The sequence below is a fragment of the Enhydra lutris genome, unplaced genomic scaffold (assembly GCF_002288905.1).
Source record: "Enhydra lutris kenyoni isolate GAN:26980312 unplaced genomic scaffold, ASM228890v2 scaffoldscaffold3, whole genome shotgun sequence".
Classification (NCBI taxonomy): domain Eukaryota; kingdom Metazoa; phylum Chordata; class Mammalia; order Carnivora; family Mustelidae; genus Enhydra; species Enhydra lutris.
In genome coordinates this window covers 69911738-69929278 of record NW_019154087.1, presented here as the reverse complement: position 1 = coordinate 69929278, position 17541 = coordinate 69911738, and the positions used below count along the sequence as shown (strand labels likewise).

The 17541-nt window shown below is 36.4% G+C and overlaps 1 pseudogene; it reads right to left on the bottom strand.

Moving 5' to 3' along the window:
* Positions 1-8904: 8904 nt before the first annotated feature.
* On the bottom strand, positions 8905-10087 carry LOC111153056 (annotated as a pseudogene).
* Positions 10088-17541: the final 7454 nt, after the last annotated feature.

Sequence of the window (17541 nt, the reverse complement as noted above, 5' to 3'; positions counted from 1 at the left end):
ATTTAGAAACCTCTGCAGCAGTTTAACATTATCATGACACTTTTATTGTATTTTTAAATGTACATGCTCAGGGGCGCCTGGGTGGCTCAGTCAGTTAAGCGTCTGCCTTCAGCTCAGGTCATGATCCCAGGGTCCTGGGATCAAGCCCTGCATGGGGCTTCTTGCTTAGCAGGGAGCCTGCTTCTCTCCCTCTCTCTCTCTCTGGCTCAGCCCCTCCCCACTGCTCATTCTCTCTCTCTCTCTCTCTCTCTCTCTCTCAAATAAATGAAAAAAAAAATCTTTTAAAAAATATATATATGTTCAAAACAAATTGAGAAAAAGCTTGTTCTTTGCTGTAAGTAATTTGAGATGTACTGAGCTAGGAAGTCTTGGATATTCTTCCAATGCTGAGAGGTAAGAGAACATGACTGGACTAATACCTTTTACCAAAAAAAGAGCTGAAAAAAAAAATGTGATCTATCTTTTCTCATTTTCTTTCTTAAAAGTGTGCCGTGTACTGCTAGGTACAGCAAAGGAAATGCAGTCAATGATATTGTCACAATGTTGTAGGATAACAGATAGTAGCCACATTTGTGGTGAACGTGGCATAGCAGAAAGTCTTCTCCAACCACTATGTTGTACACCTGAAACCAATATAACATTGTGTCAACTACACTTCAATACAAAAAATTTTAAGTGCTCCTCTATGTGTGTGTATTCTGATAGTTCTGCTTTGCTATTCAAGTTGAAACTCTCCAACCTAAAAGTGATATTTCTTTATGCAGATACAAGATATTTTTTGCTGACTTTTGTAAACTAACTTTATGCTATGCTAAATTCCTTTATTAATTTTGGTTGTTTCCTACATTCCTTATAATTTTTTATGTAAACAATTAAATAATCTGAAAATAGGTGGTCTCCTTCTTTCCTTCCTTCCTTCCTCCCTCCCTTCCTTCTGTTATTATTTTTATGAATTTGTGAAGACTTAGGGCAATGTTGAATGGAGGTAGAAAAAAACGGGCATTCTTACCCTGTTTTTATCTCAGGAAGAAATTATTCAATGTTTCACTATTAAGGATGATGTTAGCAATTGGTCTTCTACAGACAATCTTTTCCAGATTGAGGAAAATATTTTATTCTGAGTTTGCTGAAAGATTTCTTTTTTGTCATGAATTTGTCAAATGATTTTTATTCACATATGGAATTGTTCATGTGGCTTTTCTTTTTAAAATCTGTTAATATGTTAAATCATCTTTATTTTTTTTTACAGCTAGAATCCAACTTGATTGTTACAATCAATTTTTATTTACAGAATAGAATCTTTTTGAAAAGATGTATTCCTTCAAAAAAAGAGATAGAGTTCTTCATTTAATCAATGGTTAAAGGCCTTATTAAACAGAAGTAAAGCAAAACATCCCAGGACAAATTTTACCTAAGTTAACAGTAGTAAAAAATATAGAAATTAAATTTTAAATACAAAAATATACAACAAAAATGGGAAGTATATTATCAAACAGAGTAACAAATTCTTAGACCTTCAGAGGCATACCAAAATGCCTACATCAAAAGTTGCATCAATACCTTGAGAGGTATTAATATATTTTTAGTGCTGAAACTATTCATAGCACCTATGAAATACACAAAGCAGGATTCTACTACCAAAAGTTTGCATTGGTACACACATGTTTAAGCTTTATGCCACAATTTCTCAGTCCAAGATATAGTTAATACAATGACAATTATTTGTTTAGTTCTTTTCTTCCAAAGCTGAATAAAGAAATGATCACTTAACCACATGGTAGAATGTTATGTCTTCTTCCTTATACTAATGGTGTATAGATATACATATGTACATATGTATTTATATATATATTTAAAGACTTTACTTATACATTATTAAAGATATAATTATAACATATTTATATATTATATATGATTATATAAAATTATAAGAATTTATAAATAACTGTATGTTATAAATACATATATGTATATATTTTAAAGATTTCATTTATTTTTTTATTTGCTTGAGAGAGAGCTTGAGCAGGGGTGGGGCAGAGGGATAATCAGACTGTGCTGGGTGTGGAGCCCCATTGCAGGGCTTGATTCCCCACCCTGAGCTCAGGACCGGAGCCAAAATCAAGAGTCTGACACTTAAAGACTAAGTCAGCCACGTACCCCCCCAATGGTATATATATATTTTTAAAGATTTTATTTATTTATTTGTCAGAGAAAGTGAGCACAGGCAGACAGAGAGGCAGGCAGAGGCAGAGGGAGAAGCAGGCTCCCTGCTGAGCAAGGATCCCGATGTGGGACTCAATCCCAGGACGCTGGGATCATGACCTGAGCCGAAGGCAGCTGCTTAACCAACTGAGCCACCCAGGCATCCCCCCAATGGTATATTTTAAACTTCAAATATTTTATCTCATGGAACTGATTTACGTGTACAAAAGCTCCTAAATACAGTAGACTCAAAACATTTCCTCTTTGTAGATTTCAACAATTTATAGTTATCTCAGTACAGGTACATGCAGGGAACAATTTCAGATTACTGGACAAAAAAGTGTTACTGTGTCACCACCTACATGGAAATAGCAGCCCACTACAAGCACAACGATGGCAGATATGCACTCTCATCTGTCTTTCTTGCCACTTTTGCTGGATCTTTTCCAGGTCACAGAAGCTAGCTTATATCGACAGGTTTCAACCTGTCTTTGAAAGTTTCTTTTGAAATTTAACTACCAGGAGCACCTACAATTCAGATCAGTCAATTTTTTCTAACTCTTTGCTAATTAGTTCATATATGATATGTAATGTTTTTAACTTTAAAATAGAGAATATTTCTTTGAGAAGTTTTATGTTCATAGCATAATTAAGAAAAAAAGTGCAGAGATTTCTCATATACCTCCCCTCCTCTCTTCTCCGCCTCCTCCATATAGCCTGCTCCATGATCAACGCCCTCCACCAGACTGCTGTATTTGTTACAACTGATGAACCTACACTGACAACATCACTACCGCCCAAAGACCATAGTTTATATTAGTTATTAATTTTTAAAGCATCTTACCAGTGGTCTATTAAAGTGATTAATGACATTCATAACACCATTAATGGGTAAGATATAAGCAAAACATGCCTACATTCAAGAGTTACTATTTTAAATAGATATCTTGGCAAATTTTCATAACTAGAAAAGCCATAGGATTCCTACTGAACACAGACATGATGATATTTTATCCCTGTGGTTTTATAATATCAATAGTACAATAAGTGCATCAAGTATAGTAAAGAAGGGAAAGCAGATTTCAGGACAGAAACCTACTAACCATTTAAGTTTTGGGTGTCCCTAACACAAAAGGTTATTTTCTTTGCCCATTACATATTTTTTTTCCATTCAAATGGTACAAATCTTTCATCCCTTTCATGTTATGATTGAGAAATGAAATTTTTTAGTGTAAAAATATTTGTTAAAAATCCAATTTATCTTATAATATATGCTATTAATTTCAGTTTTCAAGTATTTAAGTAATGCTAATTGAAGTAATTTCCTTTTTAGTAATACATTTATAGACTGAGCTTCAAAGACAAGGAAAAATAACTTAAAATAATGGATATGCTTTTCTCTCCAAAGATTTAAAACGCAACACATAACATTGTAATCACAGAGGTGGTATGCAACAGGAAATAAAAAGAAAAAAAAGTGATTCAATGTAACTAATGCCTTCTTTAAAAAATGAAAACTGACAAAGACAAAACGTTTTGACTTAATGTGTCCCCAAAGGACACTCTAAAATCTAACTGGTTAAAGAAGAAAAATCAGAGCAAGTCCATTTCAAAATAAAGACAAGGCTGCTTTATGATATACTTCTAATTCTTTTTTCCTCTGTGTGTGACAATTACCAGCACTTGCCTTCTTTTCTGTGAAGTAGTACAAATTGCTACCAATAACAAAACTCCCCTCTTAGTGTACAACATTGTTAACTTTCTCTGTCAACTGAATGATTAATATTGAAAGCTTAAGCTTCTATTACTTTGGGCTGCAGTAAAAATGCTTATTGAAAGCAATTTAAGGCAGGAAACCAAACTATTAGGTAGTATTTTTATTTATATTACTAAGTAGGGAATCATAAAATCATACATAAGTCTGTGTGTAATCTAAAATACATGCCTGTATAATTTTAAAAGTTGAGGTCTCTAACATTTCAGAAAATGTTCTTTTCTTTAAACCTGGATGGTTTATCAACATATATTTATGAAGTTAAAATGAAGTTAACATATTTTGGTTCAGCAAAAATGGAAATAACTGTAATTAAGAGATTACTTACATCTTTTCTTTCTTTTATAATCCCCTAATGAACAATTTTATTTAGAGAAGCCAATGAGATATGCTTAAGTCTTAAGTTGAAGTAAGATTTATAATCATCACATGTCTTATATACATAAGATTTAGATTCACACTGAGATATGTACCATCTCAAGCCTTTTTTTTGAAGGAAAAAGTTTAATAACCCTGAAAATAAGAAAGGGTAATACTTCAGTTTGTAATCATTAGATTATATTTTAAATGTATTTTAGCTTAGATTCATGACTCAAAGAATGGAATTCTATTAATATAACAGTGTGTTAATTGATTGCTTTCGGAATCTAACCTCACAAAAATGAATGTCCAACTCAAGAAGCAACCTCATATTGGGCAATGAAAGGCTGTATAAGTAAGTACAGACATTAACATAAAAATTGATAAACCCTATTTCTGGTTCTTGTTATCCCACTGTGTAGCCAGAACTATTGGCTGTTTCCAGTCCAAAACCAAAAAGCTGGATCATTTCTGATAGATAAATTTCTACAAGAGGAAAGAGAATGCAAAGCAATATATATTCAAATATACACAAGATAAAATTTACACTAATCTGCAGATTTTCATTTATACTCTTTTATATACATGCAGGAAGACCTAGTTGATGAGTTTTGTGCTCATTGATTTCAGATGATCATTTGTGACTACATCTCTTTGATTTCCAGAAGATAATGGAAGCATGGGATTGGAAGGGGGAAAAAAAATCAAATATCACTGTCAGATAAGATTGTATAAATATATAATGAAAAAAGGGAACAAGACTGAATTTGGCTTGTTAAATATGTATTCATGTACCGCTTCTTTTTCTTTTTTTAAAATATTTTATTTATTTATTTGACAGATGGAGATCACAAGTAGGCAGAGAGGCAGGCAGAGAGAGAGGGAGAAGCAGGCTCCCTGCTGAACAGAGAGCCTGATGAGGGGCTCGATCCCAGGACTCTGAGATCATGACCCGAGATGAAGGCAGAGGCTTTAATCCACTGAGCCACCCAGGCGCCCCTCATATACCACTTCTAACAACCATTTTCATATCTGCAAAAATTGGACTTAATACCAGTTATTAAGTCAAACATTCAAGCTCTGTAGCTTAACATAAAAAGGCACGAGATACTCTCAGCAAGCCACAGTGTAAATTAGAGGAATATTTTTAAAAATATTCTGCTGAGATTTATGTTTAAGAATCTCTTAAATGGTCAATATAAAGAGAAACAATATGAACCTATTACTACCTTGCACCAGGATCCCAAAACCTGTACAGAAAGTATGAGCTTCTTAATGCGAAAAACACACAAAGTCTCCTCAAAGAATGGGAGCAGTGTCTTAAACATCTCACTTTGTTCCTAACATCCATGCATACTCCCAGGGCTAACACGAGAGCTATTATTCCCTATTGCATTCACCTTTACACAAATCTCTCTGAAAAGCCTACAACAATATCATGACTGGCACCTATGCCCACTCTACCAGTAATGGTTCAGTGAATCTCTATTCAAGATGGTTTGAACAAAGACTATGGAGTACGGTAGAAAAATGGTCACCTCCTCACCCAGTTCTCCAAGGCAGATACTGTCATACTTAAAGAGATTGGTAAGCAAAAAGTTTAAGGATACTACATATTCTTCATGGTTCTATAAAAATGTTCCCACCAATAGATGAAAATCCCACCCAAAACACATTTTCAAGTTCATTCTAACACTATAAAAGTTGTTTAATTGATTCCATTCATTTAATCAACTGGGCAAGATTCTATTGATTCTGTAATAAAATGGTTTATAAAAAGAGAAGGGACGGGAGGTGAACAATGAGAGACTATGGACTCTGAAAAACAATCTGAAGGGTTTGAAGAGGTGGGGGGTGGGAGCTTGGGGGAACCAGGTGGTGGGTATTAGAGAGGGCACGGACTGCATGGAGCACTGGGTATGGTACAAAAACAATGAATACTGTTATGCTGAAAATAAATTAAAAAAATGATTAAAAAAAAGAGAAGGGAACATTTATAACATTGGGGAGGTAGACAAAAAATCTTGTTCTAACACTGCTATAGATAAAAACAGATTTTAAGATTCTATTTATGTAACTGGAATTTGCCATTTGAAATGGCATTTAGCTGTTTGTACTCACATTGTTAGCTTTAAACATCTTGAAATTATCCAAGTATTTTACAACACTTGTCTGAGAATATAAGACATTTGGGATAATACACAAAACTCCTATAAAATTTCAGAGAATAAATTCATAGCTGCATATTTCAAATATACAGATCCATTAAGCCAACTTTGCACAGGGGCACTCATATGACTGAAATACAAAGCATGCTAGACTAATTTTCAAAGTGAAGTTAACTATGACTATTAAACTCTACACAGCAATTTCTGAAACTTGTGTCTATCTATATCACAGATCTAACTTCCTTCAGGATACTAATTGCCTTCTCCTCATTCCCCAAACAAAATAAAACTTAAACATAAGACAAGACAAATAAAACAGAAGCCCTTTATCTTAAGTATCTATTTCACATTTTATTATATCAGATTTTAAGTACAGAACATCATTGTCCTAAATGTTCCTTATTTAATCTTTTTAATCACCTCAACATATTTTTCTGAACTTACTATATAAAATAGCCATTGCATATGGATCCAAACTAAAACATGAAACCAAAATGTAAGGAATGAAGTGGGAGAGGTAAAAATGTATTAATCTAAATGATATTGATTTGTTCCCAATTATAATAAACTTGTTACATTTGTTTAGAAAATTAGCAATAAATACTATTATTTGATAAGAAACAAAATCTAGAATATTTAAGTTAAAAAGCATGTTTGATTAGAAACTATTTGACATAGTAAAATTTTAAAAAACTGAAACTACAACTTTAAATGACTATATTTAGTATATGAAATCATCATCAAGAGTCTTGATAACATTAAATAATCATTTCTATTGCAGAATTGTATGGTAAATATTAATATTTCTTCTGATAGACTCTGCAGGGAAAGGGAAACTTAATTCCAAAATATATTTCCCCAAATGAAATGTTTTAAAAATAATAATAATAATAATAATAATAATAGTTATTATTATTATTATTTAGCTAGGGATGGGGGGCAGAGGGGCAGAGGGAGAGGGAGAGAGAGAACCTTAAGAAGACACCATGCCGGGGTTCCTGGGTGGCTCAGTGGGTTAAAGCCGCTGCCTTCGGCTCAGGTCATGATCCCAGGGTCCTGGGATTGAGCCCCGCATCGGGCTCTCTGCTCAGCAGGGAGCCTGCTTCCCTTCCTCTCTCTCTCTGTCTGCCTCTCTGCCTGCCTCTCTGCCTACTTGTGATCTCTGTCTGTCAAATAAATAAATAAAATCTTTAAAAAAAAAAATAAAGAAGACACCATGCCCAGTGCAGAGCTAGATGTGGGGCTCAATCTTACAAAGCTGAGATCATAACCTTAGCTGAAATCAAGAGTTGGACGCTTAACCAACTTAGCCACAGGTGCCCCTAAAAGAAATGCTTTTCTTTTCTTTTCTTTTCTTTCTTTTTTTTTTTTAAGATTTTATTTATTTATTTGACAGACAGAGATCACAAGTAGGCAGAGAGGCAGGCAGAGAGAGCGGGGGAAGCAGGTTCCCTGCTGAGCTGAGAGCCCGACTTGGGGCTTGATCCCAGAGCCCTGGGATCATGACCTGAACAGAAGGCAGAGGCTTTAACCCCCTGAGCCACTCAGGTGTCTCAAGAAATGCTTTTCAATATTCAATTCAAGAAGATGTACCACCAACATAGAACGTAATTGTATTTTACCTTCCCAAACATGTATTTTTATATCAGCATCCTCAATTATCTATGCAAGAGACTGACATTTCAAGAATAAATGATTCATGGGGTGCCCAGCTGCCTCAGCAGGCAGAGCATATGACTCCTGATCTCAGGTTACAAGCTCAAGCCCAGTTTGGGTGAAAAGCTTACTTAAAAAAAAAAAAAAAGAAGAAGGGGGGACACCTGGGTAGCTCAGTTGATTAAGTGGCTGACTCTCGGTTTCTGCTCAGATCATGATCTCAGGGTCCTGGGATTAAGCTTCAAGTTGAGCTCCATGCTCAGTGGGGAGTCTGCTTGAGGATTCTCTCCCTCTTCTTCTGCCCTTCCCCCTCCACCAACTCTTTCTCTCAAATAAATAAATAAATTTTAAAAAAAGAATAAATATGCATCTTACTTATGGTGCATTAAGATTAAAATGTTTACAATGAATACCTAAAATTGTACTAAAAGTAATTAAAGTAAAACTTTAAAAAATTATTCTAGAACGTTCTCATTGCTTACAGTCAACAAACAGATAAGCAGAGGAAAGTCACAGTTATGTTAAATTTATAATAATTCACATATAACATAGATTAAATTATCAAAGAAAGGATTAAACTGATATCTCCATAGCTCCATAGCTCTTTGCAGATTGAACATATTTCCATGCCTCCACATACTGATGTCAGTAAGCATATTTCTTGACATCATTCAATCTATTTTAAAAAATTGTACAGCAAGGTAACCAAGTGAAATAACAGGAATTTTAATTAATACTGGCTTTTTAGAATTTCTTAAGAAAAGATATACAGGAATTGCTTAGCTGCCTATGAATAATTAAATCTCTTAAGCACTTAAGCTCTTTTAATACAGTAACCGCAGGCTTCATTTTGAAGTTTTTATGAAAATGAACTGTTGCATACTCAGGGAAGTCACACTCAATAGTGGAGTATTTGGCTTGAATCAGAGCCCATGATTCCAAAAGATATGAGAAGCCAGTGACTTGAATAAAGAGTATTTCTACCTTCTTTTCAGTATCTTCTCTCTCAAAGCCCTTATCTTCTTTGCAGGCTTCAAAGTAAGCATGCAGCCACTGACCCTGGAGTTCCCTGTCTGGATAGAGTACAGTCTACATCACTTGCACCTACAAATTCACTGAAGTGATTTCTAATATCGTGTAGCAGGTAACCATGTCAAGAATTTTACAATGAACTCTATGTCACCTTGTTTCTCACTGTAGATGATTTTCTTATGCAATAGCTCATTATGGCAAAGCACAACTCAGAATTTCAGGTTAGAAAGATTCTCCTTGAAATAAATCGTCTCCTTCTGAAGACTGAGGGCTAAGTATATTACTTAGGAACATTTTATCAATGCCTTTATCTGCAAATGCTGTAGGAATGAGAGAGAAATATATTCTCACCTGTAGCCATAGATTAGATTTGGGAATCCAACCATTGTGTGCATGAATAGTATGGATTTTAGCAAGCTGATGAGCTATTCACCTGAAAAGGGCTGAGTTGCAGATGCACTTCTGATCCAATGTTTTCCTCTGTATAAATTTATTGCACAGCACATGACAAGGTACAGGTGAGCTATGGATACAGTTATGAGCTTGCAACACTCAAAACCTCTTCACTTTCTCATCTCACCAACTGACAAGTCAGTCTTATCGCCATTAATCTCTCACCGAGACTGAATCTTCCATTTTATTACCCACACAACAGCCAGGAAATTTCTGATTTCATCTATAAAAATGTGCAGATCCCCTCCTGGGTGGGGGGGGTTGAAATCCCACTGTGGCCACAGGTGTTGAAAGTGGTTCAGAGACCCTCCTGGCCCCTCTTTGCCTCTGGATCCTGAATCATGATATTCAACTTGAGCACCTCTAGGGAGCCCATTGATGTAACATCCATGGTCCAGGAGACAGTAGAGATCACCGTACAGAATGTGACAAAAACCACCATGCGTGCTGACTAGCTGGTAGATACTTTTGTCCTGTGACTTCCTGGGGTTCCAAACACCTAATGCCTTCTGTTTAGTTGTTTACAATTTAGAACCTCACGTTACAGTTTAGTTGACTCCAAATCACTGCTCCAAAGCTGGTTAATGTTCTTCTTATTCCCTCTCTATAAGATCAGTAAAGGTGCTTTTGTCCTCAAATTTTAGGCTTTGAGGTTGTGACTTTTCCCTGGTTTTACTGATGATAGGATATTCTTTGTTTTCCACTGTTCAGTTTGTTTTTTATTGATTTTATGAATAAGAGAAGAATTTTTAAAAATCTTTGCTAGGCCCTCACCCAGATGAAAACTCAGGTAGCATTTTCTTAATACAAAGCAGCAGTTCTCAGGTCTAATTGCACATTAAAATTGAAGGTGCTTTTACAATTCCAGTGACCCAACTACATACCAGGTCTTTACACCAGAACTTTTGGAGCTAGACCCAGGCATCGGCCATTTAAAAAATTAAAAAATTTCCCAAGTGATTCTAATGCTCACCCACCAATGTCAGGTCTCATACTTCTCTCTCTACTTGTTTTTTGTTTGTTTGTTTGTTTCATTTTGTTTTTATTTGAGAATATGTGTCAATTTGTACCTTATCCACATAACTTATCTTCATAGAGCCCATTCAATTATTTTTAGCATCAACAAATTTCAATGAAAACTTATTTTTCCAATGTCTTCATCTGAGCTAATATCAGATTAAAACAAATTATTTTCATAGTGATACTATTTTTAGGAACAAATAATTATTCCTAGAAACTAATTATTAAATTATACAATATAGAGCGTAAGGTTGAAAAAGATGCAGAAAGAAATGAGATTCAAGCTGAATAGTGCTTCATTCTGTTAGCTGAGGTTGCCATAACAGAGTACCACAGACTGGAGGTTTAAACAACAGAAATTCATTTTCTCACAGTTCTGGAAGCTAGAAGGCCAAATTCAGGATGTCAGCACAGGTGGTTTTTTTTTTTTTGTTTTTGTTTTGTTTTTGTTCTTTTTTTAGATTTTTTTATTTATTCATTTGACAGATAGAGATCACAAGTAGGTAGAGAGACAGGCAGAGAGAGAGGAGGAAGCAGGCTCCCCGCTGAGCAGAGAGCCCGATGCGGGGCTCGATCCCAGGACCCTGGGATCACGACCTGAGCCGAAGGCAGAGGCTTTAACCCACTGAGCCACCCAGGCGCTCCAAGCACAGGTGGTTTTTTCTAGGCCTCTCTCCTTGGCTTATAGGTGTTTGCCTTCTGTCTGTGTCTGCATATAGTCTTCCCTCTGTACCTGTCTGTGTCTTTTTTTTTTTTTTAAAGATTTTATTTATTTATTTATTTGAGAGAGAGAGCATGAGCATAGGGAAGGACAGAAGGAGAGGGATACCAGACTCCCCACCAAGCAGGGAGCCTAACATGGGGCCTGACAGGGGCTCCATATGGGGCTCAATCCCAGGACCTTAAGATCACAACCCAGGCCAAAGGCAGACACTTAAGCAACTGAGCCACCTAGGTGCCCCTGTCTGTCTGTGTTTTAATCTCTTCCTTTTATAAGGGTGCCAGTCAGATTGGATCAGATATGATCTCATTTTAACTTAAATAGCTCTTTAATAATCTATCTAAAAATGCAATAGTGTTCTGAGGTACCAAAAGTTAGGACTTTGACATATGAATTCTAGAGGAACACCATTCAGCCCATAACCATACAGCAAATAACCAACATTTTGAATTTTATAACTATGCCAGAATTCTGAAATTATAAAATTAAAATAATGGGTAAGCCATGAAATATAATTAAGTATAAAACTTTATCAAAAGCTTTCAAGTATGCTTTTTTTTTCATTGCAAAGATAGTATATAATCATAGAAATTTGGAAAACAGAAAGAAGTAGAATGGACAGTAGCAGAAAAATTGTTTTCTACTACTCATAAGTGCTCTTCACATATTGATGCCTGTCCTAGTCTTCTTCCTCTTTCAAGTTAAAAATAAACCCAGTTGGCAAACATGACACAGATGAAATGATGTATTCTGTTTTTCAAATATTTGCTCAATATAATTTAAACATTTTCCCTTTATACTTTACATTAAAATATTTTTTAAAGATTTTATTTATTTATTTGACAGAGACAGAAAGATCACAAGTAGGCAGAGAGGCAGGCAGAGAGAGAAAGAAGGAAGCAGGCTCCCCACTGAACAGAGAGCCTGATGTGGGGCTCGATCCCTGGACCCTGAGATCATGACCTGAGCCAAAGGCAGAGGTTTAACTCACTGAGCCATCCAGGTGCCCTACATTAAAAGATTTTTAACAGGTGTATAATGCTACATCTAGTCAAGAGAAACAGTGTTTTCTTAACCATTCTGCTTCTGGTTAGACATTTGGATTATCAATCAGTATCCTACCAAGAAAACTGTACAATTAAACTGGGTAATTGGGGAGACTTTTGAAAAATAGACTTCATTTTTTAGAACAGTTTTGGATTTATATAAAAACTGGCTGATAGTACAGACAGTTCTTATCTACCTTCTCATCCAGTTTCTCTTACTAACGTCTCACCTCAGTGTGGTACATTTGTTGCAATTAATGAACCAGTGTTGATACTTCGCTATTAACTAAAGCCCACAGTTTATTCAGATTCCCTTAGTTTTCATGAAATGTCCTTTTCTTTTTTTTAATCACTTTTTAAAAATTTATTTTCAGCATAACAGTATTCATTGTTTTTGTACTGCACCCAGTGCTCCCTGCAATCCGTGCCCTCTCTAATACCCACCACCTGGTTCCCCCAACCTCCCACCCCCCCCACCTCTTCAAACCCTTCAGATTGTTTTTCAGAGTCCATAGTCTCTCATTGTTCACCTCCCCTTCCAATTTCCCCCAGCTGCCTTCTCCTAATTCCCCATGTCCTCTATGCTATTTGTTATGCTCCACAAATAAGTGAAACCATATGATAATTGACTCTCTCTGCTTGACTTATTTCACTCAGCATCATCTCTTCCAGTCCCGTCCATGTTGCTACAAAAGTTGGGTATTCATCCTTTCTGATGGAGGCATAATACTCCATAGTGTACATGGACCACATCTTCCTTATCCATTCGTCCGTTGAAGGTCATCTTGGTTCTTTCCACAGTTTGGCAACCATGGCCATTGCTGCTATAAACATTGGGGTACAGATGGCCCTTCTTTTCACTACCTCTGTATCTTTGGGGTAAATTCCCAGTAGTGCAATTGCAGGGTCATAGGGAAGTTCTATTTTTAATTTCTTGAGGAATCTCCACACTGTTCTCCAAAGAGGCTGCACCAACTTGCATTCCCACCAACAGTGTAAGAGGGTTCCCCTTTCTCCACATCCCCTCCAACACATGTTGTTTCCTGTCTTGCTAATTTTGGCCATTCTAACTGGTGTAAGGTGATATCTCAATGTGGTCCATTTCTGTTTCAGGATCCCAACCAGGATACATTGTATTGAGTAGTCAAATCCCCTTAGGCACCTCTTGGCTGTGATGGTTTCTCAGACATCCTTTTTCATGACTTTGACAGTTTGAAGAAAACTGGTCAGGTATGTTGTAGAATGGTACTCTAATGGAATTTTTATGACTTTCTTTATGATTAGGCTATGGATTTTGAGAAGGTCACAGGTGAAAGGACATTTTCATTATGTCATATTAATGGTGCATATATTAGCATGATTTATCATTGTTGGTGTTGACCTCAATCACCTGGCTGAAGTCCTATTTGTCAGGTTCCTCCACTGTAAAGTGACTCTCCCCCACCCTTACCATAACGCATTTACTGGTAAAAAAAAGTCACTATGTACAGCCCACAGTGGAAGAGCAGGGATTTATTCTCCCTCTCGAGGGATGTGTATCTCTATATATTATTTAGATTTCTTCCGCAAGGGGGATTTGTCTTTTAGTCTTATTAAGTTTTTTTTTTTTTTTTTTTTTGGGTTAGTATGGACTAATGGATATATATGTTATTCTTTGGGTTACAACCCAATACTACTTTATTTTGTTGCTCAAATGTTTCCAGCTTTGGCCATTGGGAGCTTTTTCAGTTGACTCCTATGTTCTTTTAACAACCCCACTGATGTAGAATTTTAAATATACTTCTTTACTTTCTGACACTTAAGATGTTCCAGGCTCATCTTATATATTTCTGGTCCCAGTATTAGAATCAGCCATTTCTTCAAGGACCCCTGATTCCTTTTATTGGAGAATAATATTAGAAACCAAATCTGGGCACTGGTGTGCTCACTGTTACTGGGATATCATTGCTTTCTGACTCTCTCAGCTGTCAGGACAGGGAAATATATGCATGTATACTAACTCATGTATATATTCATGTTCATAGCAATCTCTATATGTAAACATCTCTGTTAAGCTAAACTTGATTTCATACTGATGTCTTCAACTCTGACTCATTACCACATGGATTATTCTGGACTTCCCCCCTTGCCTTCGTGTAAACTTGTACTCCAGCAGTGAGAAACCTGGGTCTGACCATCCACCCACCATTTTCTTAATTGTTCAATGACACGATATATACATTGGAGTATTTAATTGTTAACCTTACTCCTGTAGAAAACAACTTTATCAAAAACAGTGTAGTGCTGGGCACCCGGGTGGCTCAGTTGGTTAAGTGTCTGCCTTTGGCTCAGGTCATGATCCCATGATCCTGGGATCAAGTGCCACATTGGGCTCCCTGCTCAGTGTGGAGCCTGCCTCTCCCTCTGCCTGCCACTTCCCCTGCTTATGCTCTCTTTCTTTCCCCCTGTCAAATAAATAAGTACAATCTTAAAAAAAAAAAAGTGTAGTGCTTATGTGCAGTTTCTTTTGCCTTTAGTCTTACAGATTCAACTAATTTCCAAAGTGAGTGAGGTGATAAACATTCTGTTGTATCCTCTTACACTGAAGCTGTTTAATACATTTGTAATACAGTTAGATTCTCTGGTCATGGTCTGCATTCCATCCTAGGATCCCCTGACCTAAATAATGCCTTAGAATTGGCATACATTGGGGCTCTTGGGTGGCTCAGTGGGTTAAAGCCTCTGCCTTTGGCTCAGATCATGGTCCCAGGGTCCTGGGATCCAGCCTTGCAACGGGCTCTCTGCTCAGTGGGGAGCCTGCTTCCTCCTCTCTCTCTGCCTGCCTCTCTGCCTACTTGTCATCTCTCTATGTCAAATAAATAAATAAAATCTTTAAAAAAAATTGGCATACGTTAAAGTTTACTCTTTGTGCTTTAAGTTCTATGGGGTTATGACAAATGCATGATATAATATACCCACCATTAGAGTAACATACCAGAATAGCTTCACTGCCTAAAATCCTCTGTAATTCACCTATGCAACCCTTCTCCACAACTAACCCCTGGCAAGCAGTGATTGTTTTACTCTCTCTACAGTTTTGTCTTTTCCAGAATATTATGTAATCATATAATTGAGATCAGATCGTATGTAGCATTTCCAGATTGGTTTCTCTCACTTCGCAATGTGTATTTAAAATTCCTCCATGTTTGTATGGCGACTTGATAGTTTATTTCTTTTTATTGCTGAATAACATTCCATTATGAGAATAAACCATAGTGCATTTATCCGTTTATCTATTGAAGAACATCTCGATTACTTATAATTTTTGGTGAATATAAATAAAGCTGCTATAAGCATTCATGCGCAGGCTTTTGTCTAGACATAAATTTTCACATCAGTTGAGTACGTACCTAGAAGTGTGATTGTTAGATTGTATGATAAGATTGTATTTAGTTTTGCATAAAACTGCCAAGCTATGTTTCGAAGTGGCTGTACCACGTTCCATTCCACCACCAATGAATGGGGGTTCCTATTGCTTTGTATTCTCACTGGATGATTTTTACAGAAGCATAATTTATAATGATATGGGCAGGATTTAGGGAAACAAGCAAGGGATAGTGTAATTGCCCATAAGTAGCAATAATGCACGTGGAGGGAAAGAATATTGGAGCCGCTGAATGGAATGTGCTGCCTCTCTGGAGTTAAGGCCTTGGGTCAAGGGGCATAGAAAAACAGCACAGAAATAAGTGGATTCAGGGCTGTAAATACGCCGGCTATACTCTTCTGCCTTCTGATTGTTCTCCTGCCTGTGCCTCTCATTGGCTAAACACAACTGGAAGCCAGAGCAGAAGGGATCCGTTCATGCAATCTAAACAGGTCAGCCTCCCCTAGCACAGAGCAGGCTGGAGAAAATGTGGGCAACATCTTGTGGGTTAAAGGAGAATATCCAGCATATTTATACCTGCAAATTTTTACTGTGGTTTTTTGTGGGTTTTGTGTGTGTGTGTGTGTGTGTGTGTGTGTGTGTTTTGTCAAAAACTTATTTTGGGCATTTCAGATTATTTGCCCTTGGATATGGTATTTCCAATAGTGGTATTAGTAGACAAAAGAAAATGAAAATGAAGGTTGCTGAAGGACTAATCCATGCTACATAAATAGTATCTGAAGTTTTGCCTATCAGAGTTCTAAGATCTTACGATTTCTGTTTCAGCATCATTGTTCACACACACACACACACACACACACATGACATAATTAATTTCATACATTTCCATAGGCATTCCTTTTTTTTTTTTTTCATTTGTGGTTGCTGTTATTGGCACATGGAAATTTTAATTTAATTTGGGAACAAGACTACAATGCAAGGACTTGGGTACACACTAGAAACAAGGATTAGTATACTTTTTCTTTTAAAACTGAGTAAATTAAACATCTCTACCTATATATTGACATAAATACAGATTTTTTACCAAAGACAGTAGATAAAATATATTTTCAGAAACCTATAGTAAATAGTCTCACTTTAAAGGCCTGGTAATTCTGATTTCAAACATGTGCTCAGATTTTTCCTTGTATCTTTAATGCTGGTTTCTCATTATACATGCATTGCTCATGAAAAAAAAAAAAAAGTTTGGAGACCAGTTTTGTCTCTGCCCATTTCAGTTTTCTTGCCAATAATAGTGACTTCTCTAGTATCACTGGGGTTCTTGCTCTTTTTGCCTTTCTTTACTATGCCTTCACTCTGATCAGGGAATGCTGACAATTCAAAAAAAGGTCATTGAAGAGACAACACGAGTTTTAAATCTTTCATCCTTTCTCACTTAACAGGGGCATCCATCTTTTCATTCCACTGAAAATGCTCTTGCCAAGGTCACCAATGACTCATCTTTTGCTAAATCTAGTGAAAACTTAAGCACTTATTCAATTATATGACCTTTTAGCAGCACCTGACACTTTCAATGATTACCCTTTTCTGGAAGCACTGTCATCCCTTGGCATACAAGACACGGCATTTTCCCTGTTTTTCAGGTCTCTGGAGCCAGACTGTCTGGGCTCAACTTTTGGCTCTGACACTGATTAGCTGCATGACCTTGGGTGAGTCTCTCAACATCTTTAGGAGTCAGTTTCCCA